The sequence below is a fragment of the Netta rufina genome, assembly GCF_964035555.1.
Source record: "Netta rufina genome assembly, chromosome: 5".
NCBI classification, from domain to species: Eukaryota; Metazoa; Chordata; class Aves; order Anseriformes; family Anatidae; genus Netta; species Netta rufina.
The window spans coordinates 33,244,685-33,271,269 of NC_140128.1; the positions used below are offsets into that span (position 1 = coordinate 33,244,685).

General features: G+C 41.0%; 1 protein-coding gene across 4 annotated transcripts in view; it reads right to left on the bottom strand.

The window, feature by feature from the left end:
- PHF21A (PHD finger protein 21A) overlaps positions 1 to 26,585 on the bottom strand; it is a 132,416-nt gene that overhangs the window by 28,354 nt on the left and 77,477 nt on the right. The window lies entirely within an intron of this gene.

Below are 26,585 nucleotides of genomic sequence, written 5' to 3' on the forward strand. Positions count from 1 at the left end.
AGCTTTAAAAAGATTCGGACGTATACTTAAACCACCTTGATCAAGAGTAAATGTGTACTCCAAAATGGTTATACTACACAGCTGGCTTTGGAGGAGAGCAACAAATAGCGAACAAACATAGCAAGGGCTGGCCTGAGCAAGCTCTGTGAGAAACAGCCATGGTCAGAAAACCTCAGTCACAGCCTCACTGTGGCAGATGGGGCTGCCTGAAGCACTTCCACTTACATGGAAAGAAAAAGGAAAAAAACTCCTGGTAATACCAAATCTTTTGATGTTTGTCTTGAAGCATTTGTATTAAGACACAGTACAAAACACAAAGACAGAATGAAAAAAAATAATAATCCAGCTATGTACAACTAACCGAAACAATCTTTTCCCTCAGATTTTTTTACAGAGGATTATGAAATTCTGAGCTAATGAAATACCTGTTCTTTATGTAGTTCTCATTCATATATTTTGCACTTCTGATTCTGGTTATGTTGCTTATGATGGGTTAAAACTGCCATGCCTAACACACGAGACTTGTACCTCTAATCTAAACGGAGACAGCAAAAGGTGCAGGATCCCACACTGATGGATTTGAGAACTGGAACTTTCAAAAGCAAAGAAAACAACAAATCAACTAAAAAATTAACTCCTGCTTCATAGGATTGAAAGATATGAATTGATAGTGCCGACCTTTTCACAGAAGACTGGATTTAACAATTAAGGGGTGTACAGGAGGAAGACTACCTGCCTTCTAAAAATTTCTCCCTGGTATTATGGTGACAGTACTGGCAGGGATGCACAATAGACTACAAAAACAAGAGAAACACAGGCCCAATCTCACTGAAAATTCAGGGAGCTTGTAGTGGATGGGAGAGTGAAGTAACTATTTTACACTGCATCTAGAAAAGTGCTACAAGCTGTCAAAACCTCAAAGCTGGAAATTGTTTGTTCCCTCCTAGAACAAGGAGAGTATAGAAAGCATTTTTCTAATTCAGATATTTTACATAGTTTTAAATAGCCCATGTCTATCAGTTCATTCACACATGTAATAACTGAACAATCATTTAAAATTGCTTTCTGAAAAGATCAACCATGTTAACATGCAAACTAAAGTGCTGTGTCAGCAAGCAGATAGAAGAGCTGAAAAGCATTTCCAGAGATCAGCCCGAGGGGGAGGAGAGGAGAACAGAGCGAAGTAGCAGAGGAAATACTGCAACATAACTGTGAGCTACCTGCCAAAAAATGGACTGCACGGGAGGCTGTCAGTAATTACTGTACCCATTCTGAACAGGAAGGGAGTTTTTGTCTTCCACAGCCGCCTGCATGAGAATCAGTGATAGGGTGCTCTTCTACCGATTCTCCAACTGGAGAAAAGCAGCAGCAATGGCACTATAATTCATTTCCATCCTGTTCTTTGCACTGGGAGGGAGCATTAGTGAAAGGATCCAAACAATAAAAGGAGAGAGAGGGGAAAGAGCGAGCCAGAGGCAGGCTGCAGGACTCCTCTGCCACCCACCCAGCTCCGCAGCACGCTGAGCTGTGGGGAACGCAGGACCGAGCGCAACTTTTCGTGGCACCTTGCGCAAAAACTGGGGCTCAGCATGTTTGGCACAAAATGGATAACACGAGCGGAACAACACTGCTGCTCTGGAAGCCTGTGCTAGTCTGGTAGAGGCTGCCGAGAGCTGCCAGGCAGCAGTGCATCCTGCCATCCATATCCATTATGCAGATATTAAATTGGAAGAAACATCTAATGCTTTTAAGATTCAGAGCAGTACAACTGAAGTTTGCAGAGCATGCCAATTGCTTACGCAGTTTATTAAGCTCCTTCTACCAACTGTCAGTAAAAATACCACAGTGCCACTACAGAAATCATTTCACTATCTGAAAGGCTGTTAGGATTACGTGCTTGTTAGCACTTATCAGGAGCGGCTCTGAACAACGTATTCCGAAATTACTTTGCTTAATTACTCCAACCAGAGCAGACCTCAGTGCCCCTACACAGGCACTAGGCCTCAGGCCCGCACCCGTCTCGGCACCTCATGTCCTCCTCAGCGCGGCTGCCGGGCCTGGGCCTGGATGCCGCTGCTCGCGGCTGCCTGCCGAGCCTCCTGCTCTGGGGGGAAAACGGGGGGCACTACAACAGCAAGTCTTGTCCATGGTGAGGCTTTGTACTTCATTAAAGCAGTGCTTTAAAATTCCTGTGAGTTATGCGGCTGCTCGTAATTCTGAATGCAGTTTGTGCTGCAGAACGGGAAAACTGTATGGCTGAAATTCACCAGGGCTGGCGCATAGTCCTGGTTATGCAGCTGGTAAAGCTGGGAGATCACGGTTACCTAAGTACCACAGAACCTTTAAGAAATATTCCCAATCACCACCATTTTTCCCTCCCATCCTTATTTAAGAATATTTAGTTCCTACACTCTTATGGACAACTTGGAAATTTTAAACTGAGATTAACTCAGTCATAAACATATCATAAACACAACAGTTTTCTGCGTGTTAGAAAGCTCTAAAACCCACACATAGTCCTAATGTAGTTTCTTTTCCTGCAATGCTAAAAATATGAGAAAAGCATTTGTCTTTCATGTTCACTGAATTTTCTCCAAAGCCTCTGTTTACATCCAGAATGTGAAAGAAATTAATAATCACATTCTTTTGACCAAACTGCCTTCTACCTAAAAAAGTAATTGCTAGCCCTCTGCAATGGTTACGGTCAGACTGCTACGAAATCTGTTTGTCGAGCAGTGCCCCGTAAGTATAATGCATAATTTAATAGCTCTTGCTGTCTTGACATCTTCATAACTAACCTCATCAAGAACTCTTCACACCACCGAGTTCACAGAGCCCTGCACATCTTATATGACCCTTTCTTAAAGGTAATAATTGTAATCAATACTGTGACATTTAGTGGTACCACTTTCTCAATCATGGTACAGGCCAGATCCTAACACAGCATTAGGAGATTATTTGTGTTTGATTAAGCAGAAAATCTGCTGCTGTCTCTCACTGGCCATCTATCTGTGCCCTGGTGATATAAGAAAAGGTGTCTTCTCTGCGCTCAGATCAAAGCGATCATGAAAATACTGCTATAAAATAAGTTAAGTCCTTGAACCAAACTTAAAGCTTTATGTATACATTATTAGCTAAGCATTATTTCCACTTTAATCAATCAATTGATCAATTACAAAGTGGTACTGTGTGTACAGCAAATTTTAAAATACTAGATCCCTCCTTATATTTGCTAATGCCTTTTATTTTTCATCCAAGAAACATTCAAAAAAGCTTACCTATCTAAAGGAGGGTCTGTTATTAAACTTCAAAAATCTATAAAAGAGTGAAATATAAAAATTGAAAAAAAAAAAAAAAGAGAGAGAGAGAGAAAAGTACTAAACAGCCTCCAAGTGCATACCTTTAGTATCACAAAACCAGAGCTGATGTGGTTTGAATTTATCAACTGCCTGCTCATGACCTGCTTTCCTGCTCTACCGATTCCAGAAGTAAACTATTAAGTGTACCCTGTTCCCTGTTCCCTGCAGTGAACAAGAAATGCTCTCTGGGATTTAAAAGTTGCCAGTTGCTGAGAGAGAAATAGTAAGAGGAAATTGTGATTTCAAATAAGCTCTAAATTGAGAGTGGGAAGGATGGAGGGAATTTCCCTGCTCTGCAATCTTCTTTTGCAGCCTCACGCCCCTCTCCTTGCCAGCCCCCGTACCCTGCCGCTACCCAATGAGAAGTGAAAGACCTCTGCTTTTACACAGAGTTTAAGGTTATTCTTTAAAATGCCAAGGGTGTGCATTTTGGGAGTAGAATTTGGGAGTGGAAAGATTGCAAGCAACGAGAGTACACTCATCTATTGGTTTAAGATAGCATCGGGAAGTTATATAGTGAAATCCAGTTATAGAAATCCATGACACAGTATTCCACAACAGTGAATAAAAAAATGTTGTACAAAAACCACGGAATTTAATTCCATTGACAGATTCAGCAAAGGACTACAGAAATATTTTCAGCTATTTCTTTGATGACCCTGTATTTTTATCACATTTTGCACCTCTGGCTGTGCCTGACTCATACCCAGGTCTTTTTATCAACAACAACAAAAAATCGAAACCAACTAAATTAGAAAGAGCTTTATTCCCAGAAAAAAAAAGAAAAAAAAAAAAAAAAAGAAAGAAAGAAAAAGTGTGGTGCAACTTCCTACTTCTTAAAGGTCTTCAGACTGCCACCTGTACATTTTAGCTGAAAAGGTTCTCTTGGGGGGGCAGGGGGAGGGGATGCCTGTGCTCTGTTAAGGCACGCAGCTACCGCTGCAAGCAGTGGGATGGCGAGACTGCCTCCACCTGATGCCTCATGCCTTATTGGGCATTATTACTGAGACGTACACTATTTCTTTTTACAGGTTAATAACCTAACTCATATTTTTCCAAGTTTTGCTGTTGTTGTTGTTAAACATAGATATCTTCACCACAGTGAAAGGCTGCATAGCCAACACACCATTAAGCGTCCCAAAGAGCACAACCTCCAATGTAACCCCCAGAAAACATGGCTAAAAGCACTACAGAAATACAAGGGCTTTTCTGCGTGTCTACAAGGAGATGCTGAGGATGTTACAGGAACTGAATGATTTTCTTCATTCTACCACGATGAGCCAATGTAATACACTGATAAATATACTTACAGAACAGATGAGAGCGAGACAAATACACTACCATTAATTTTGCTATGCCCAAAGCTCATGAGCTTACTGTTGCAGTCTTGCTATCTTTAATGCAATTACTTAATATGGCAGAGGGTACTTTCTATAAAATGGAATTTAAATAATTTTTCACTGTATAAAAGTGTACTTTGCCATTTTGTCAGATAGTTATATAGCATTGGCATGATGTGAAAAGTATTTTTGTCATTAAAAATGCTGATAAACTTAATACACTTCATTATGTTGTAAACTATTTAAAACAAATACAACAGGTGTGGTTCTGATACAAATACATTTCACATATGAACATACCTATTAAAGGTTTTTCCTTTAGGATAGAAAAATACTTCTCAAAGTTGCTAGAAATTATTCAGACATGGATTATGTAAATTCTGAAAATAATGTTCATTCCTTCATCCCTAATGGAGGAGAATGCTTATCAACTTTTCTATTTTATTTAAAATTATAGGTAGATTTATAAATGAAAATGACTGAAAATAGCTGCTGTGCTATTCTGTTTTATGTGAGCTCCTGATTGCTTTATTTTCCGTACTGTGTCTTTTACCATTTGCAGCACCACAAGACCAATTAATTTTTTGAAGGGAATGCTGCACCGTGAAATGCCTTATGCATCACTGTCTTCTCATTTTAGAATCTTTACTGTTGCACAAAGTAGGGAACAGACACTGAAGTACTAGGAGCACTGCACATACTGTTTTCCTTCAGCTTATACATTAAATAAATATAATACCTCTGCTTCCTTACCCCAATACTTATGTTAATTGAAAGAAACTTGCAAGAACAGCTACAATAATCAAATAATGAAGCAATTAATGAATGGAGAATTAAGTATATGACAACAGGCAAAACAGAACAAGAAAAACAGTTTAGTGCAGTATTTGTAATGTAATTAAGGAGGAACGGAATGTGAGGAATGAAATTAAAATTTTAATTTGGCAAGGTTTGACAAGTTTTTTTTTGTTTTGTTTTAGGTTTTTCTGCTTCCCAGAAATACTTCTGAGTACAAATACAGAATGGTGAAAAAATGTGGAGATCACCTCCACATGAAATGGCTAGGGAAATGAAAAAAAACAACAACAACTAAACTGCTGACTACCACAGAAAAGGTATTCATTTTAATTTTATCTTGCCCATCTCCATACTGACTTCCCACATTTGTTTACTTCAGGGAAAAAAAAAAAAAAAAAGAAGAAGAAGAAAAAAAAACTCCTTAGGAAAAAAAAAAACAAACTGGATTGTGCAGAAATGCAACAAGGTTTTTTCCTAGTTTGATGTAAAGTACATTTCTATGATGTCTGACTGAACTTAGTTTTCTAGAAGTGTATAATTTGGTTTTGTAAAATCTGCCATGGACTGAAACTTGGTATATAAAATCACAGCATAAAGATTACCATGGATTATTATTCTTATGCAGGAGAACACACAGGAATGACCCCACTGGGAACATGGTTCTCACATATCTATAGTAGCCAGCTATCTAAGCTAAACACCTCTACCAGGGAGGTACCACTGCATCTTTCCTCTTACCTATGATTTATTTCATAATGTGACATCCTTTAATCTGAATTTATCTGAATTAAATAAGCACAGTAGAGCAATATAAGTTAGTGAACTTATTTCTCATTTTACAAATGATCAGCCTAAATAAAACAGTCTGCTTTCTAAACTGATACCTCCTAATACTTTTGACTAGCTGAAATGGAAAGGATAGCCATCAAATAATTTTACAGCGCACTACTGCACAGTTAACACAGTCCCTTGAATAAAATATGAATCAGTTTCATCAGGATTCTTGTGCACCCCACAGCTATTCCCACGACTGAATCACACCTCCTCTCCTCCTTGTGAAAGGGAACACACACAGTCCATGCTCACACACTTCACGCATGATCGGAAGTATCAAGCAAGATGACTAGTTTTATGCTACCACAGAATGTAAACTCGTTTTTTTTTTTATGAACAGGATGATCTGGGTGCTCAGACAATATTGTATGAGAACCTGTTGATTGCCCTGATGTTGTCAACAGCATCTAATATTTCATTTCCACACCTTCTTTACAGAGATCACAAACTAACTGCAGAGCCTAGAGATAAGAGAAGGAATAAATACACAGAGACATGATACAGAGATACAGAACAAAGTAGACACTCATATTTACCCTGCGCAGTACTAGAAAACACATAAAATATTTGCTGAAATTGAATGTGAACAATTTAGAACACACAGAAGCAATTTTACTCATTTCATTTTGCATGCAGCATAATCAACCTGTATCAAAGATCACCTTCGCACTGTCCTGCTGAATCTCTTCCAGGGATGAGATGAAAGTTGCGTTCTCTTTGGTGATTTATCACTGTTGCTTGAATGGCAATGGACAGACTTTTTCGCTTTTTATATTGTCAGCCAAATACTCTTAAGCACTGATTCAGTTAAAACCTGTCACTAGCAATATCACATAGCAACTGGTTGTTGAGCTCTACTTCATAGGCAGAATGAGTTATCAGAGCAGAAAGCTGTGGTTTCATTTCACCTAAGTGAGAGCTGTTTTTTTTCCCATTTCCTAGACACTTAAATAGTATACGGACAGATATTCTGCCTAGCTAAACATATCTACTGTACTGTTCTCTTTAGTTAAACAAGCATGATCAAAACAAAGAAAAGTGCCTGCTTCACAGAAAAGACACGAAATTAAATCAGTATTACAGACCAAAATTGCTGGCCTTTCATTGTATCAAGGTTTGTGGATCAATCAACAGTGACTCCCTAGAGGGAAAAAAAAAAAAAAAAAAAAGGAAAAAAAAAAAAAAAAAGGTTCTTCCCAATTTAAATGGAAAAGAGAAGGAGGACTTTGCCCCTCTGCTTGCTTATCTCAGCGCAAATAATGCCTCACTAAGTAAGGCTAAAAGTACTGAACTGAAGATATGGTGAACTTCTACCTCTTTTAAAAACATCCAGGAATTCATTTCAGTTTTACCAAAAGCATGGGCAGCTACCTTTTTGAGAAAGGGTGCAGAGCTACTGGAGACAGTTCAAAGGAAAACCACAAACACAGTCGAGGACCCAACAAACAACGCTGCACAACGTGAAGCTTACTGGGGCCCAGCGTACCCAGTTTACCACAGACAAGGTTGAGAAGTGACTTCTCATTGAGTATAGGTATTTATACACTGACAAGACTTCTGATGATAGGAGGCCTTTAGATTCTCTGAGAAGTGTAAGATGATGATTCCGTGGTTGTGACTTGAAGGTAGACAAATTCAACCTTGAAATAAGATGCAAAGATGGTTAAACACTGGAACACCTTGATGTTCGAGGTAATGGCCTGCCATGGTTTGAAGTCTTCAGGACACAGTTATGCAGCTTTCCAAAGGAAATGCTTAATCTGACTTTTGGAGGAGATTGTATAGTACACGTGCGGTGTAGAGGACCCTGGATCCTGGAAAACTTCTGCTCATTCCCTTCCTTAATGGGCCACAGGGACAGTACAAGTGCCAGTGTTGTTCTCGGCACGCTTCTCCAGTACTGAGCCACCACATAAATACAGCATAACTCTTTAGAATATGAACACGTCTAGGGGCACTAATGACCTGATATACTCAGGCTTGTTTTTTCATCTTTCTCTAAAACATGAAAAACGGGCAAAAAGTAGAGAAAAGGAGCTAAGCAAAGCATGCTAATCTTCTTCCTTTGATGCCTTTTATTGTATGCCCTGCTTACATATTCAGATTCTTATTGATTCCAGACTTGGAATGGGATTTTTTTTTCCCAGGTCAGATTTGCTGGGATGTTATTTTTCCCCTCCACTGCAATGCAGAATGTGGACTGCCTGCTAGGAATAGCTGGGCACATTTCCCCATATCAACCTGCTGACATTGCAATGGCCTTCAGAATAACTGGCAGCCCATCCCATTCTACCACCTGGTTTTTGGCTAAGGAACACAAAAACTTTTGCCTCCTAATGACGAAACTGTCCTAGTCTCACTGAAGTTAGATACCACACAGGAGTACTGGGGTAGAATGTAATGTCTTCTAACACGCAGAAAGTCACAGCGGTTAATCTCCTCGTTCCTTTCGGTTTTGACGTGTGGCATCTTCCACCTACTTCCTAGATGCAGTTTCCCAACTGATGTTTAATTATAGTCTTTTAAAGAAAAAAAAATCTGACTGCTAGATCAAAGAGAAAAAGCATCTTACATATGTGATAGTTTTCAACAGTTGCATATCGTTCCTAAATTAATTAACAGGATCAGACATTAGTATCTAATCCCAAATTATGTATGTAATCTAATCTAAAATTTCAGTCAGCTCCTGGACCACAAATCCCAGTAGCTGTTCTTGCTGCCACCAGAGCCCTTTTCTATGAAAGCTTAATCCCTTGGGATTGAAATGCCTTAGGAAGGTGCCATTACTTCATCGCGCATGGTAACAGTAATGTGAGGAGCAGGAATGAAGAAGCCATATGTGGAAGACAAAGGTCTTTCTGGCTTGGATGGACACTTCACAGGAAAATACATTTGAGACACGATATATCAATATGGACAGTATGCAGCAAGAAGGAAAGTACTGACAGAGGCCATATAAGGGAATGTAAACATTCTTTTCCATAAGTTTGTACTACTTCTTCACACTGTGCTTGCTTGTTTGACAGTTATACCGTCATCATTTTAGACTGTTAAACCTCTGCTCTAGGGTTTATAAAAGATCAGAGCACTTGTCACTCTCAGTGCAGGTAGAGGGAGATAGAGTGGTTGAGCAGTTCATTTTTCTTTATAATTACACTCCATTAACCTTCCACATGAGAGCTCCCCCGTGCTTTCATACCAGCAGCACCAACTGGCTCTGTTTGATAAGGCTCAACAGAGTCTGCAAGACCTGCACATGTAACAAAAGGGAGACTCCAGCACTGCAGACTTAGCAGAAGCCCGGCTGAAGCCCTGTTACTTAGCGCGGACACATTCAGCTAAATTACACACAGATGGACACCAGCCTCGCCCTACCCACTTCCCTCGCTACTATACTCCTTGAACTTCGTAGATACATGGTCTAGCATTTGAATGCCAAATGCAAAACCAGGGAATTATTCACTATAGGGAACTGAATATTTACCATGCTTTCACCTCACTGCGGAGACCTGCCAAGAGAAACGCATTTAGAGCATTAAAGCACGCAGGGCAATATAAAAGAAGTTGTCATTACATTATAATTAGATCATGTTAGAGTATGCAACCAGCGTACAGAGAAAGAAAATTACTTTTTAAATTTAAATCTTTTTTTTTTTTTATACACTTTCAGTATCTGGGATTGTTTGTTGTACGTTTTGAAGACCACACTGGTTAACAAACAGCATTATATTTATCTGTAACCTTCTCAACAGTGACCACATAAATGATAGGCTCTTCTAAAAAGAGAGACTTCTTCGATTAATAATGTATTCTACGGGAGTTTTAAACTCAGTGCCAGGAAAGCTATTTTCCATGTGCATGAAGGTAGATTAGCATTTGTGTATACCGAGCAACGGTGTCGGCACATGCTTACGCAGATAAAAGAGAAACAAATTTGGAAGGAGGGATTGTAAACAATCTGGAATAGGATCCAAATTCTTTAAAAAAATAAATGAAACACTCCAAAATCTGCACTTTGAAATGACATTCTATACTATGCATTGGAAGTTTTAACTATTTAAAATGTTTTCACAATGTAAAGTTGTATTCAAAATTGGCCTATAGAAGTGAGCGATGGTGATGTTCATTTTGCTATTAGCTCCAGTATCCTTTCCCTTCCCTCTCCTGGTGTTTAACATATGGTGATACTGGCATCTGCATGTATCTCCATAAATAAATATAACTTACTTCTTTCCTACGGTCAGTTTCCCACCTTCAGCTATTTTGAAATGATCTGCTGTTTTCTATGCCTTGGTAACTGTGAAGTGTCTGAAACAAAATCTGTTTATGCTGCAAGCCAAGATATGAATCCAGCACTGTCCTTGTTCAGAACAGGACAGGAATTTTATTTCAGAGTTCTGGTGAGCGTTGCCAGAGATTCCCATCAGTACCAAGGAAGCAGAGGTGGCACTTTATCTTGTAACAGAAAGGTAAGCACTGCTGCTGAACCTACCTACAGTACCCCGAGGAGACTTGATTTTCAGAGCAATCATTAAAGGCTCTTAATGTAAGTCCCACTTTCTACATTTAAGTAAGTTTTTAATGATTTTGGACCTCCTTTTGCAAATTTTCTTAAATTTAACCTAAAGACACCAAACCTGTCCTTACTGAAATTTAACTTGTGTCATTTAAGCCCATCTATTATATGACACGAATTCAGAATCTATGGATGTGACTGAGCACAGCAATTCCCAAACCATCAAGCTGCTGTGTTTGCCTCAGGAAAGCAGAACAGTCAGAGGACAGTTAGTTCTTCTCTCCAAGACAGGCTCATTCAAAGTGGAAACACAAGTACTTTTATCGCATTAATTTCTTGGATGAACAATGAATGCTGTTGCAGGGATGCATTTGATATCAACTAAAAAGCAAGACAAATTTTGTCAGATGTAATTTCTCTACTAAAGATGATGTTCATTCTCAAACCTAATAAATCTGAAACAATGTAATTAGGACACTGAATAAAATTATCGAAAGCATCCATATCTCTTGTTTTTGAAAAATGTATCTGCAGCGGTTCAATGCTGTAATGCAACGCGATCTTGTTTGAGCTGGGATTAAAATTTGTCAGGACGGTTAAGGAAGGCAGAATCTTATTTTTGCACCACACTCAACTCTTACTTCTGTAATAAAGAATTTCTGTGTTTTTGAACTGTATTTAGTGTCTCTGAAACTTGCTCTCTCATTTTTTTGGAGTATGGATTGGAAGCATTGAGTACTGAAACTGTTTTTTTAAAAAAAAACAAACATTGCAGAAGTGCTCCTGCTTCCTTGGCCATCACGGCTAACAGCATTTGGAATATTCTTTTCTGACAAGTGGACCAAGCTCACCTCTAAAAAATGCAATATTGCAGCTGATGGGACCTTTTTGTTTAACTCTTCAGCTGTGAAACGTGCCTCTCCAGAACTTTTCAGCAATATTTGTTATTTTCCCAACACCTCCTAGAAAATATTTCAGAAGGAAATACTTTGCTGTACAGTGGCCCATTGTTCTCTTTTTACAGGAGACCTGTCAAAAATAACGCAAGTAGTTTACCTTTTTTGTTATGTCAATAAAGGAGATCTCTTGAGAGGTTTGGAGGGCCACAAGGTGGGGAGGCAGATCTTTTATCTGTACATACAGAAATATGCAGTCTGGTGAAGGACTCCTAGAACGGAATTGCTGTGTCTTTTTTCTGTAATAAACCCTGGAAGACTTAAGGACTGTTGAGATCACAAATGTAAATGCAAGAAACCCACGTTAAATGTTGGGAAAAGAATCTTAGTCCAAGTGGCTGAAGCTCTGTGTATTTTGGGTGAGTTTTTTTTAGGAGTATTTTTGTTAACAGTTGTTTTGTTCAAGCTTTAAAGAGAGCCCATGAGTGCTACAGATTTAAAATGAACTCTAAAGAAGCCTTTGATGAATTTCTATAAAATTCTCCAGAGAGTTTTCTGTCAAAGAGAGGTAAGAAATAGAAAATAGGCTCTCTTATAATTCCTCCTTATGAAATACTAAATATATAATAAGTGTGTATTTAGGGAGAAACCAAGATTTCTTCTTTGCCTCTGCAGGCCCATATTATATTTAAAACGCAAATTAAGTTTTTTTAATGATGATGGCAAGAATTAAACTAAAATGACTGTATATTTGCACACGATGAAGAGCAAGGGTTGTTGGTGGGTTTTTTTTTTTGAGACCATATGCGTGGTATCGCAGAGAACTGGCAACATATTGCTGGATGAACACATTTTGTGCTACTAACCAGTCTGACCAGCTAAACCTGCACACAGAGGTATCAGACTCGGAAATACGACTTCATTGGGCCTAACTCAGCATTTCTTGCATGACAATTCAGCTGTGAATATGTTTGCAAGCATTAGCTCAGAGCGCAAGGACTTCTAAAAACAGCATCAGCCAGCCCCTCTCGCGCGTGTCTCGAAAGACACCTCTCACACTGGTCTCTAAGAGCTGCAAATCACAAAATAGTAGTTTTCCTCCCCATGGTTTCGCACTGATGGATTTTTTCTTTATCTTTTTCTTTCTTTCTTTTTTTTTTTTTTTGAAAGAAACACATGTTGCGCTGTTGAGAAAGGCTGAAAGATTACAGAAACCTAGCAACTAAAGCACGGGCTGCTGGAGCAAGCCATCTTGCTTTGTGCCCTTGGCTCTGGCAACTTCACTCGTAATGGGGTCTCAAGCCCCGCTATTCACCCAGAGAACTACCCTAAAGCAGCACTGGCTTGGGAACCAGAGCCTCATTAAAGTTTCCTGCACATGATGTGTACCCCTCTTAAATTAAATACAGATCAGCTCTCGTGTAACCCTCCTCCTTCGGTAACATTTCTAATATGAGGGAGCTTCACCACTGGGGAGCAGGTGAGGTGGGCGCTGAGGTAGGGGACCATGAGAGGGAAGAAGCAGCTGGGCTCTCATTGTCCCTCCTATCGCTTCTGAATAAAGCAAACCTGTGCTGAGATGTAGAGGTGCTCTGGGGGAAAAGAGCCTCAGCGTTCCTTTCTGTTTTCTAAAAACCACCACAGGGCACACGTTCGAGAAAATAAAGCGTATTTATTTGCTTGTTTTGATAAAACTATCCTCTGTTGTATTTCATCTCGAGCTGGGGCAGGATGTGAGGAGAGGAAAGAGGCTTTTAAAAGATCTATTTTACACACCCACACACGTATCAGTAAATACAAGCAAGGGCACGAAGTAACTGGTGATCTAACTTACCTTTAAAGCGAGAAGCACCAAAACCAAACTCTGAGAAAAATATTAACCAGCGGTAATAAAAATGTCAGTGTCAGATAGCTGGTGCAGAAACGCAAGAAGAAAAGATTGAAATGTGCAAACAGAAATATTTGACTTGGCGCTGTATAGGCAGAATTCATTACGAGCGGAGCAGGATCTTCATGGTAATCGTTTGGCGAACCATATATATGTATTTATATATATACGCTCGTATCAAAAACACATTTAATCCAAAACACATTTGTCAGTCTACACAGGAAGACAGTCACGCTGCCATTGATTGCTAGGAAGCTCAGATGGAGAAGAAAAACAAGCTCCAAAATAATCAGGAAACACAGAAAGGAGAAAGAAGAAGCAGGTGCTCACAAATGCAGGGCACTCAGGCACAATGTGAAGCTGAACTGAAAAGCAGCAAAGTCTGGCAAGCAAAAATTACTCTTTTCTCACTGGCAGGCAAGGCGTGCAAGAGAAAGCAGTACACTTTATCAGGCTGACTTGGAAAAAAGGGTGTGCTTTCGGTCACATGAACCTGTTTTAAGGTCCCTCCTCAGTGCTAAGCTAGGACTATGCCCTGAGAGGCGGCTAAGGTGACACAAGGAGTGCCGGGTACACTTTATCTGAGATTTTTTGCAAGGTATCAAATACGTCCACATGTCATATACACGTATGCAAAAACTGACCAAGAAAACATGCTTGATTTAACCCTGCGGACACTCTTCATTGTTTACCCTGTTTTATTTTGTTGTTTTGTTGGTTGCGCAATTAGCTTGTGCGCTCTGCAGGGCAAAAACCCGGTCTGCAAAAATCTTTTGAAATATTTAGCATGCACGGGTCCTACGTAAATGACAACAATCACTCAGTGGCCTTTTCCTGCTCTGCATTTCGAGCACATTCATTATGAGCTGGATGAATACTGCAGGATTGTAGCGTTCTGCCTCCACATTCCTCGTCTTCCTCTTCCAGTTTACCAGAGCGATGACGAAACCGGAGTTTTTGCTCCGAGCCTTTAACGCTTTCAGTGCAGGTTCTCCCGCCAAGTAGCTCTCTGAACCGGAGCATCCATCTTTTGCACGGGGGCAGGAACTGATTTCCCCAATCAGTTTGAAGCAGAGCAGAAGCCTGCCCAGTGACCCACATAGCTCGAGAAGCTGCACAGGCAGCGGAGGCTATAGAGGCAGCTGCTTTTAGGCCAGCAACAGCATGCTCAGCATGAACAGCCTGTACGAAGATTTTTTCTCCCACACACAAAACCAAACTGTTCCCGTGCCCTCTTTGTGCTGACTGAGCCCGTCTCTCAGCTGACGAGCAAGTCGCTATTTAGAAAACAATTTCTCAAGCCCTTTTTGGAAATTCACAATCGTTCCCAATTGGCCGCGCTGGTTAGTATTCAGCGGCGATTTCGCAGGCTCTTTGTCCCGGGGAGGAGATGCTGCCGCTCACCAGCACGGCCGCAGAACTGCTGAGCACACAGCTGGAGCGCGCCGGGGGGAAGGGGAGCGGCGCACGCCTTCGCCGATCCCTCTCTCAAATCCATCCCATTCACTCCGTGTTGAATGCTCGCTCGGCATGGCTGCTGCTCTGCACGTGAAAACTTCTGGCGCGTTTGCCGGAATTATTTGACCGTTCTTTCTTTAAAGAGGCCGGAGGATGAGAGGAGAGAAACGTTAAGCCCCATGCATGTGCTACATAATTGGGTCTTTCAGCCACTCGCAGCGCGGATGATTTGCAGTAACGTGCTCCGCACCTCCTTGCGAGTTAGCAGCCCGATCCAAGACAAATACATCAAGAAAAAGAGAGAGAAGAAAAAGCTGGGGACAAGATTAACCACGCAAGCTTGCCTTTTTCATGACGCTCACGTTTTTTCTATTACCCTGTTGCCAGATATTCAAGAGAAAACAGGGTGTACTCTAACAACTGCTCCAGCAGGCCACGAGGGAATAAAACCAGTTAGAAACCTTTCTGCTCGACTCTTCACAGGGCTCTCGCTCATACGCGGAAAACGTCACTTTGATGCCCTGTTTGCATGCCATTTCCAACAACAAGGAGGAGGATGGAGGTCTCCGGTTTCTATGACAACCCAGATGGGCCACAATACAAGATACTTACAAATGTTCGACTGCAGGGATGCCAGATCAAATTAAGCTAGAGTTTACATTACTTCATAGAAACTAAAAGGAAAGAAAAAACCCAAACAAAACACGAATGTCAAGGAAGGATGACATTTCCTCAGCGCATTCCAAAAGATTTCTGAAAGTAGACGAAGAAAGGAGGGATATTTCTTTATGAAAATAAATAATAATGTCAACACAAACAAACCGAAACCCTAATTTACATGAGTAAATGTTTTCATTAAAACTAGACTGCTGGAAAATTACCATCAGACATCAAAAGCGAAAAACAGGTCCCAAAAATAACATGATTTTATTAATTTACTTAACTCATTAGGAACTGGCAAATTTGTCATCCCACTGTTTTGCACGGCTTGTTGAACTCCACGAGTTACGTTTTGTGCTACAGCTTGGGTTTCTGCTGTTTACCCCTGCTCTGGTCTTCTACCACATTCTGCCACTCGCTTGTAGAAAATACCCAGTATTCTAACTGAAGAAGCAGAATTAGCAATAGGGAAATGTTTTAATAATGATAGCAAAACTGCAAAAGCACGCAGTGTGTGTGCTTGGTAACTTAACTGGTCAGTGGCTAGAAGGGTGGGCTTAGCCGATTTCCCAAAGGCAGCAACGCCACCAACACGCACTGACTCACTGTTCTGGGAAGGCCGGTGACTGCAGCAGGCAAGCTCGTTTAGGCAAGATGAGTAAAATGCTTCCTGGAGAAATAACCCGCAAAAGCTATTTGTAAGCTTTTCAGCTGTGACATGCACAGCTGAGGTTCCCATAACAAATCAAGCTAAAGAATTTCTTAAATGTGTATTTTAAGGCATGCTATTTTGAAAATGTGTGTATTTTAATCTCCCGATGCAAGCTAGGTATTAGTCACTGTCCTCTTTCAAGTTACTTTCTTTCTTTCAACCTAATCACAAGGTAGTTAATAGCCTTCATTAAATATGTGATAGCCAGCAAGGCTCACAGTAAGACAGATCACCGTGGACTTTTAGAGGCTTATGTTCTTTGGGGAGAGGAGAGGCAGAAGAGGACAGAAAGGCTTAACAGCTGTGCCTAGTCAAAATAATCCAAAATTAGAGGGACTGTAACATTTAAAATTGGAACAGGGAGCTTTAAAATCTGGGTCTGTGCAGATATTTTTAAAAGCTTTATTAAAAACTGCAGACACTCGCTCTTCATAAATGGTTGCCCTTTTCAGCACCGCTACGCAGTACTATTCACACGGGGCTGGTCAGCCTGCCCTGGAACTACGGGCTCTTCACCCAGGAACACCCAGTGTTTTGGGGGGAGAACAGACACTTCTCGCACCCAGATGCCAGGCCTCCCTTTGGAGTACCAGCCTCTCCCCATATTTAGCATAATAGCCAGGACCTGGGGATGGGCAGGAGCACTGGAACCACAGGCTTGGAGGACGTGCTGAGGATGGGGGGAAAATAAGACTGAGACACACCATGTGTCAGTCTTCAGCCCCCCAGCACTCCTCCTGTCTCTCCAACCCTTTCCTTTCATGGTCCCTCTCCACCACCAACACCAGAGCCCGCAGCTGGAAGGCTCTCACCCAACAGAGGGCACGTGGCATCGATGGCCAGGACGGGGCCGAGGCTGCTGGCAGAACAAAAGCAGCCTGCTGCACGCCTCCCCTCACTCAGCACAGCAGCATGGAGCCGAGGAAATAATGCAACGATTTTATCAGCACCTCAGAGAGAGCACACCAGGGACTGACGTGTGCCCAGAGATCCTGCAGAAATTGGAAGAGAAGCATTAGAGCGGCTCAATGCTGAGGACTGAAGATCTGAGGGCCGAAACTGCACATCTGTAATAAAAATTAAAATAGCTGGCAGCTCTGCTCAGCTAGTGGGAATTAACTGGAAGTAACTAATTAGCATGGGGAAGGGTGGATAAGGACACAGCTGGGCATGATTTGCTTTAAACTTGGGCTATACAGCTACAGCTGCACAGTCGCATCCTGTAACTGCTACCTGCGCTTGTCCTATAAAGTGGAAGAGAAGGGAGAGCACCATGGAAAAGAAAACTTGCCATGTGCTAATGCCTACCAGAACTGCAGCAGTTTAATGGGAAGAACAGAATGAACTGGAAGAAATGGCCAGGAGGAGCCGAACTGTGAGTTGCACGGGGGACAGCATGGCAGTGAAGAAGGGACTTGATGTCACGAGGTTAAAGTTACTAGAGCCATAATTTGGTGTAGGTGTACAAGACTTGGACAGATATCCAGGCCAGTGGACTGCTCTCACAGACTCTACTGCCAACCACGTACCCCAGACCTTTCAAAGCACAAACATCCACTCCACAATGGTATGGCATTGAAGAAAGTTGTGCTTGCAAATTGCACAGCATCTGCTATTCCATGGGGTCTTTCAGCTACATGCAGCTGTGACAGCATAACTGATAACTGACCCCTACAAGGAATTTGTTCTTAACCAAAAAAAATAAAATAAAATATCAACAAACACAAAAGTTTTAAGGAAATTCAGCAACAAAGGTCTTTATTAACGTGGTGCTACAGCTGCCTGGTGAAAGCTGGTGCTCATTTCAACTATCAAATTCAGTGACACCCAAGTATCTGAAACTAAGAAGGTGTTAAGGTATCAAAACACACATTATTTTATCCTCTCTGAATAATGCTCCGAATACCATCAAGGCTAAATGCACAGAACAACGTTGTTGTTGCTGGTTTTGTTTGTTTGTTTTTAGAAGTTGCAAGGAATGTACTTGCTTAGGCACCTTAGCTGTAGCAAGGTACATATCACAGCACAGTTATTTTCACAAAAGTCACCTACCTAGGCTGGTATTCAACTCTTCTGATACTGTAATTTAAAAATAAATCATTTGCCTCCATGTACAGTCAACAGAAACAGACAGACGGATGGCTGAATAAGTAATGCTCGGTATGTGCCTTGTCTTCACAAATCCCAGACAGGCGCTGGACTACTTTTTACACAGTTGAAATTAGAAACCCCTAGCTGACACCCTAGGCAGAATGTCTCACCCTTCCCAGTCCTATAGACCCCTCTTTACTGCCCTGTTACCTGGATGCATATACTGCTGTTTAATATTATAACCTAATTTGTCCATCATTAAAAACAGCAACCACGCTCACCTTCCACATTGTTGCTGACAGTAGCAATCACTTACATATGCGTATCTGATGCTAACACAGGCGATACAAAGCAGCACCTCTACCCTCTCTGACATTCACTCTGCTTCACAAATACCACCCACCTTTTCCTCTCTGACTGACAGTTTTCGATTACAACTCAGAGCGACTATTTTCAGCCTGCTTTTCGCTTGGAAGTTGCTGTTTCCATTTTGCAACTGTAAAAGGCTTGTGTTCCTGAATGGATGTCGTTTCTCTGAATCAAAGATATTACCACTTCTTGCAAACTTTGTCATGGTGAGATGATTCATAACAGATCTCCCTGGATGTTTATGCATCTCTCTTGTTGGGTTATGAACACAGTGGAGGAACAAAGGGGTTACCCCATAAAGTGTCTAGGTAATCCCCCTGCCAAATGATCCAGCTAAATACTTACAACTTGAATACTGTTTTGAATACATCATCAGAGAGGACCAAGCACTGGGTTTTGTTGAACTTAACTTTCTGAAAGGGCACTATTGGGAACCTGTGCTAAAATTTCTAATGTTACTCATGTAACATATTGAATCTAAGCCATCACTGACACTTTTAGGGGAAAAAACTTTCAAGAAGCAGGTCATCTCTCGATTATTGTTAAAGACTATAATACTAAAAGAAAAGTCCTACAAGGATCACCATGCTTACAGCATTTTTGTCTTCTCGACTTTACAACTGTACTGTAATACAGAAAATTGACTGCACAGGAAACTAAAGAAGCATGTTTTTTAACAGCTGGTAAATAATACCTTTAGAAGTGAGCCAGTATTATCAGTCTTAGAGATGCACAAACAATAAAGTAAATAAGACCTCTGCAAAATTCACATCAAGTAAAAAAACTACAAAATACATCAAAGTTTGCTGAACAGAATAGGATGAAGTTGATGAAAAACAGACAACTTCCCTGCTTCTAACTGGCTGTTTACAAAGAGAGAAAGCAAAGATATTAAAATTTATAGAACCAAAACCAGTTAAAAGTAAGCCTTTCCATGTCCAAATATTTAAGTGGCTGCATCTGTAAAATGTATCCCTCTTTTGGACTTGACATGTTTCAGAGATACCAAATTGATGCTCATGTTTCCAGTTATGTGAAGTCTTGGCAACACTGAGTGAATAAGTACCTTTGTAAGACAGCTGAATATTTTCACTCCTCTGTTTTATTCAAAACCCAACTACAGCACCAAACTCTCCTGGTTATTGTTCTGTGGTTTGTGTTTTTGTTCCCAAACCTCCTCTGTGATACTATGTATATGCGCACAGCAAACACCTACATTCTCAACAAGATGTTTCTGTAGATGTTTCTGTGTTCATTTTTGATTAATTAGGGTCAGAACAGACCTCAAGAAAGCTGAATGCTAACTGTCAGTGTAAAACAAGCAGTACAGATAAGCTCACGCTGTTCAAAGCACCAGCTGTTCCCTGCCTCTGGAGGAATTTGCCCTCATCAAGTGTGTTTGTATGATCAGACCAAAAATTACTTCAACAGAACATGGAAGTCGTTTTGGTAGCAGGCGCCCTGATATCCCCAACAAGCAGCCTCAACATGAAGAAGTAAATTAATGCACATAAATACGTTGGTTTGTATTAAACAACCGAACAAATGGCTTGCACAAAGTTTTACGCATTTTAAAATGAGCTGAAACTACAGGGCACGGGCCCTGCCTGGCGCCTCCCGTAGGCCGGGCCGGGCCTGGCGGTCCCGCGGGGCGCTGTGGTGGCCGGGCCGGGCGGGAGCGGCCGCCCCCTGGCGGAGCCGCCACCCTGAGGCAGGCCCAGCGAACAGGAAAAAAAAAAAAAAAAAAAAAAAAAAAAAAAAAACAGGAAAAGCAACAGGAATGTGGCCCCGAATCACTGCAATGATGCAACAACATGGCTGTAAATTAATCAGTCCCTCACACACTCTTCATAATAAAATCTGTGTAAGCTAGCATGACTCTTAGCTCTGCACTACATACAAACTCCTAGATGCTTGGAAACAAATATTAATTTACACACGCTCCTAAAAACAATCTGTCTAGAAAAACATGTGCACAAAAAGATTTTCACGTGCCAAACCAGCAGCTCCTTTACCACTGGGCACCGTTGCGAGCTGTGTACCCGGAGCAGCTGTCCGGCAGGTACTGCAGGCCTCCCAAGCATCGCCGCCTTCAGTGTTTCACAGCCTGAGTCAATCAATCTCCCTGACACACATCTCTGCTAAGCAGAAGTTAAGAAAAAGGGTGTTCGACAAAATACATGGCCTTAAGGAAGGTGCAGTGAACTATACGGCAAGAAACGCTCCCTGCTGTTCACGTTTGTGCTCACTTCTAATGGTTTATTGCTGAATCTGGTCACAAACCACTCAACCCGTAAGGGTGACAAAGTATTCCTTTTGCTTGATAAATACATTAACATAGATCACACAAAGGTATTTCTGCAAAATCAGACAAGAAACACGGTTCTAATACAGCAGAAAAAAGACTTACCCATTCCAGCCCTTTAGACAACATGTCAAATCCATATATTTGATGCTAGTCAGGTGCCTCTCCTCAAAACAGGATGTGATTCCAGGAAATCCAATGCACATTCAAGTGTTCCTTTAAAAATAGCTGTGTTTTTGGCAAAAATACCGACAAATTGCTTTTGTTACTTCTCCCACTATCCCATTAACTCAGTCAAGAGAGAGCTGTGCTGAGAGCTAATGAAAGGTCCTTGTTTCAAACCTTCATGTAATCTCCTTGCATTAGGACTGAAAGTAGCATATTTGTTACGGTAGCCAACAGCAAAATCTGTTTGTTTTTTTTTTCACCCCCCCAGTTTTCTTTCAAAAATGTCTGATTTAATTCATGGCAATATTTTCTTCCAAAAAGCATCATTGAAAAAAATAAATACCATAATTGAAATTATAAGGAGATACAACAGAAGACAGGTGTTGGAAATTTCAGTCACTTCTCATGTATTTTGATTATGTCCCACACACCGTATGTCGCACACACAGTGTGGAGGCTGAGACAAGCCGCCCTGCGCTGTCCCAGCAGCTCTTGGGGAGCAGAAGCCCAGGGCGCTGCTGGATCAGCAGAAATTTCAGCACCGTAGAGAATAAGAAATTGATTTTTCTAAACTTCATAGTTCTGAGATTGAATACGCTGCCCCCAAACTTTATAAAAGACCAGTTAAATGCATCCACAGACTTGGAAAAATCCTCCTTTCCTCTATCCTGAGATTTTTGCACATTTCAGAAGAAAAAAGAAAAAAACAAACACCTGTCTGTACAATTGTTTAATATGCTAAGACTTTAATTTTAACTAGGTCTTCTGGCTGTTTACATTAATAAGCAAAAATAAGCCTTTAACAATTGGAAGAGCTGAGCTAAACTGAAACTGGTGAATGCACAAAGATTGAAAAGATTATTAAACTTTTTTTTTCTTCAATTTGGGTTTGAACACTTGAAGAGGAATATGCTACAAAAACATCTAGATAAAATTAGAATCACGTGAAAAGGAAGCTTAAATAAGGAAAGTGCAAGGATGAACGTAACTAAAAATAAGATGGTAGTAATTAAAAAATGTATCAGAACACGTGGAATCAAATAGAAATGTAACAATTTTTGTCTCATCTTCAGTCAAGGACATGTCTCTGCTCCAAACAGAAGCTTTTTTTAAGAAAGCACAGAGAATCAGTGTGTTAAAAATGAGAGAGCCAGATGTTGAGCATAATGCTCTGCTAAATCGTTTTCCTGGATACTGTTAGAAATCACTGATTGAAGAACCTTACCCCATCTTGTTTCAGGAAGCTGCTGTTTTTGTTCCAGTGCATTACTGACTTTCTGAAGTGTTATTAATAATTAAATTTTTCTTTTAAAATTATTCATTAATATTAACTTTACCTGGAATCTTCCTGGAAGCTAGTAATTTTAAAGGAAATAAAACAGGAGCGATACACTGCCCACAACTGTTAAATAAAAGAAAGCATTTAATTTGAAAAAGGAAGTTACTTCTTGTAAATCCACTTTCCTCAATTCACGCTCAGTAGTACAGTAACGATATTGTACAAAAGAGCTTTTCAGCCCTTACTTTCTACACTTCTGAGAAGCAGAAAAGCAGTGGCAGTTTACCAACCCAATTTTTTGTTCTTAGTTTTTTAATTATTATTTTTTTTGTACTGGCTGGTGCAGCCCAGCTGCACCAAATGCATCGTCCTGGCTGCATGCACACAGACCCAAGTGACCGTATCGGGTCACCTCCATACCTTACGCAGAGCTTAGGGAAAGATAACATAAAAGACATTTACACCTCCGAGACTAAGGGGAAAGACAAATTCTGCCACAGAAAGGCTGTAACAGAAAGAATGCCTGAAATCCCATTTGTTTTGCAGATTTAGGCATCTACCCACATTACTGCAGCAGTGCTTGAGTGCACATGTCCTTGTGGTTGGAATACTTGCCCAAAAAGTGACAGATGACATTCATTTCCCTTTTCAGCTTGAGATAATACAGAAGTTCATCTCCTTTTCCCAAGTGCTTCCTAAGCGGCCAGTTATATGTGAAGTTGGGCCAGAGACACTTTGCATCTCCCCTTCTCAGCCACAATGTAGAAAAGAAGCCAAGATTCACGGAGACGAGTGAGAAAGCAAGAGGGAGCGTGGAAGAGGAGGCAGTTCCCGTGAGAGAAGCCTGGTCCCTGCACCAGCATCTGTTTATTTCAACTTTCCAGTTGAAACCAGCAGATACCCTACATACAAAGCACTCCCATACAGGCTGCCTCATCAGGACCCCCCTCTCTCCCACTCCATCGCGCACAAACCGCCAAATTCCACCTTCTGGCATCATTCAGCCACTGCTGCATCTTCTCCCTGAGAGCAGGCAAAGCTCGGCACGATGCCCTGGGGACATGCTGACACCCAGCTGCTGTGCAGGGGCTTCTGCCAGCTTTTGGTTTAGCAGGACTGGGTCCTGAGCCTCTGTAAATGCTGCACGTTACCTTCAGGTTCTAGCTGCTTCGTTAGAAGAACTGATTAAGTCAATATTACTCCTCGGTCTTGTTTGGATTCATTTATTAACTTCTGTATCAAATATTTCTGGCATGTTTATTTTACTTTCCTCTTGAAACACTGCATATAAAGTAATGAAAGAAATGTGTACAGAGTGTACCAAGGAGAACTGGGTTCTTCTCTAACATCCCAACTCAGAAATCCTGGTCTGCAAAGCCTGCTTTCTATGAACTACAGGCAGGAGATGACCACGCTGAAGTATGTGCAGCATTGCACTGTTTAAAGCTGTTCAAGTAAGTCTCACAGCCTTTTTCCTTAAATACATTTTCTGCTCTCAGTTGCCTCAAAATCGAGCTTGTTATTTGTGTGTAACTATGTCCTGCTTCTTCAAATCTTTTTCCCCATTTCTTAAGGAAAAGAAAAAATGGTACAAAACAAACAAACAAACAAAAAAGCTTCCAGCAAATAAACACTATCAGATGTGTCCGTCAGGCTTTCTCATTTGCATTTTAGCTGTAACAGAGACACGGAGCACTCATGTAACACACGCCACGAACAGTTGCTTCCCCCCTCTGAAAACATTCTTTCCAAGTGTAGGAACCCAAAGCACAAGTGGCAGCACTAAGGAGAAGCCAGCAGTAAAATCATGAGGCCTGTCTGTAAGGGGTGGCTGACTGAACCTGGGTGGGTCAGAACAATTCTCATTCTGTACAAAACTTCTTCTCAAAAGTACATCACATACATCCATCTTTTTTGAAGCTCTTCTAGAACTAGTTTGTCAAGCTAAATCAATGACTGAATTACCAAGTGCATATGTAGATTAGAAAAACTCCACGTGCTGCCTTTTAAAAAATTTATAATACAATTATTGCAGGGCTTGAATTCTGAAACATGCTCCAATACTGCACAAAACCGTAACCACAAGGGTTCAGCTATATGGTAAACCCAGGGCTGCCACCAGCTCAAACGATCAGTGCCCTCTGGTCCTAGCTGCTGTTAGACAGAGCACAGCCTGCACCACCCGTTTAGTTGCACCAGAGGTGACTGCAGTTCCCCAAATAATGATGATAACGTTTGTGCACGCATGTAGATGCTCTCTGCAACTTCAGGCAGCCAGTATGGCAGTACTGTGACCAGTAACCGAATGCATGACGGCAGGGCAACATAACACTTTCCTTTCCTTCTTCTCGAGTAGCCTGCAGGCATCCAAGCCAGCTTCTTGCAGAGATGACAAATTGCAGCACAGGAGCTCGGCGCAAGTCACCGCCAAGTAACGGGGCTTTTCACGACATCAGCAGAGCTAACGCGTATCACCTGCAGCTGCAGCGAACGCTCATGTAAGAAGATCTCAGTTAAAGCTCCTGAAGAATGGGGAGAGTACCCAATAATTCAAAACTAGATTTTTAGAAGAATGCAGAGGCCAGGATCTCCTACTTCCGAGTCCAGTCCTAGAGGGACATAAAGATGGTTTGAAAATCTAGCGATGGGTATTGGGACAGTTTCTGAAGTTTCACCTGGGATACACCAACACCTTATATTTTTTTGAAGTAATAGTTTTCAAAGTTCTACACAAGGTAGCAACTACGTCCTTCATGATTAAAAATTAACACATTTCCATGGTGTGAAGACTATGAGACACACGTTGTACTGTCAAGGGGTCTGCAATTTCTCATTTTTAAACAGCTGGCCTTTGCTTTAACTTCTTGTTTATAAAGAGAAAAGCTACTTTTCATGTTTTCTACAGCGTTGTAAAGCATTTGTAGTGTCAGCATTCTCATTTACCACTAGAAGCTCTTTCTGATGAGCTCAGGACTTCAGCTTCAAATCAAGTTACATCAAAATGAAATCAACTGAATGCTAATTAGGGTATCATACACAAACAGGTGTGACAAAACCATGTTGTGACTAAAATGCAAAATTCTAATTCACATCGAGCCCCCACAAGTCCTTCATTAAAGTCCATCCATAAAAAAAAATACAAAAAACTGCCAAACGCATTGAAACGACAGATTCATTCACTGAAGACATCACTCGCTGTACAAGCATCCTCTTGAAAATCAAAAAACAAAACATCAACTACCAGCCCAGTTTAATTCAAATACGGAGACACACATCTGGATGCTGACAGCAAGGCTGTGGTTGCATGCTCCTATTATACAGTATTACATTACTGATGAATTTAACCTTTCTGGAGGCTACTCTTTTCTCCAGCCCTGCTGATTCAACTGTGCCTTGAATAAAACACACACGTGGTGCGGGGAAGGAAAGGAGGTAATCTAACAACCAGCTGAATAGTAACAGGAAACTGCTACCTACAATGCTGCAGCAAAAGCATGATGCTGTTGACCTTTGCTTCTAACATACCTCTCTCTCCAGGTATTCAGATAAAGAAGCGAACATCCACTAGTGACATTATAAACAAAACAGGGCGTGTGGGCACAAAGAGAAAGGCTCGACACATTGCTGATGCACCCCGTGACTCCTAACACAAAGATCTACAGGCACCCCTACGTTAGCAAGAGAGTTAAATGCATTAAAATCTAAGGGCACGTTTTATCTATCAGGGCTCACGGGGAAGTTAGTGAGCTTTGTTTAAAATCCCTGAAATTAGTCATTACTTCCGTCAGCCAACAGGAAAATCTTCATTTAAACAGCTGGGATTTAATCTTTTTGTGAATTTGTATTTAACTTTTTAGCAAGAAGCTGTTCTCATTGGCACTGAATCTATAAAACAATGTAATAAAAACAGTC